We start from the raw sequence: 1,394 nt of genomic DNA, 5'->3' as shown, positions 1-1,394 counted from the left end.
AAACCCCTTGTACTCTTTGGCAGTTAATTCCTATGCCTTCCACATCTGCAATGATCAATCTGTTTTCTTTATGTAAAGAATTGCCTGTTTTGGGCATTTTGTATAATAGAGTCATGCAGTATGTGGGCTTTGGTGACTGGCTTCTTTTATTTACCATAATGTTTTCAAGACTCATGTATCATCACATATATCAGTACTTCATTCCTTTTTCTTGCTGAGTAATATTTCATTGTATGGATATACCAAATTTTGTTTATTCATTCATCTGTGGATCCATATTTGAATTGTTTCCTTTTTGGCCATTTGTGTAATGCTTTCATGACCAATTGTACAAGTTTTTGTATAGACCCAGGTTTTCCTTTCTCTTGGGTAAATACCAAGGAGGAGTATTGCTATGTTTAACGCTTTGAGGAACTGTCTGACTGTTTTTCAAAGCGGCTGCACCATTTTATGTTCCTGCCAGCAACATACGAAGGCTCCAATTTCTTCATATCCTTGCAAACATTTGTTATTGTCTATCTTTGATTCTAGTTCTCCCTAGCAAGTGTGAAGTGATGTCTCATTGTGATTAATTTCCATTTTTCCTATGTTTGTATATTAAATCTGGTGACTAAATAAATAATCTCTTCTAGCATTATTTATAGAGTATATTTCTCGTGTATTTTTTTGATATTGTAAAAATTTGTGAAAACTCTCCAGTTGTCTATTAACACAATAATGCTGCTTAACAAACAGTATACAACTCAAGGGCTTAAAGCATTCAGCATCTATTAGTTCCTGAATCTGTGGATGATGTAGGCTGGACTCAGTTAAGTGGTTCTGACTTGAGCTCACTTAGCTGTCCAGGGGTTGGCTGGTTGTTGGCTGGCCTAGACCGGTCTTAGTAGAACAACTTAGCTCTCTTCCATGTGTCTCCTGCCCTCCAGCAAGCAAGGCCAAGCATGTTCTTCCTAGACAGTGTCCTCATAGCGTAAGCTGACTTGGCAATGTGCAGATGCTTTTCTGTGCCTTTGCATCTGACAAAATTGCTTCCATTCCATTGGCCAAGACATGTCACATGACTAGACTCAGAGCCAAGGGGCAAGGAAAGATACTTACTTCTTGATGGGAAGAGCAGCGAAATCTTGTGGCAAAGGGCATGAATATCGTGAAGGATGAAGCATCAGGGCCATGTGTAATGTCAATCCACCACATGTTACCCTGTCATTCAGAAGAGAAATTGATTAAATTGGTGGGTCAGCACCTGTTGCTTCACTAACCTCCTACACTATGGCCATATTTGTTTTCAAGGTTTGTGAAACATTCAGTGTTAAATATTCTCCTGGTGACAGCTATTCTATTTTTTTTTTTTTTTTTTTGAGATAAGAAAGATACTTATGTGGCAAATGAACATT

The sequence above is a fragment of the Theropithecus gelada genome, chromosome 1, assembly GCF_003255815.1.
Source record: "Theropithecus gelada isolate Dixy chromosome 1, Tgel_1.0, whole genome shotgun sequence".
Lineage (NCBI taxonomy): Eukaryota > Metazoa > Chordata > Mammalia > Primates > Cercopithecidae > Theropithecus > Theropithecus gelada.
Note: the sequence above shows the minus strand (reverse complement) of the source record.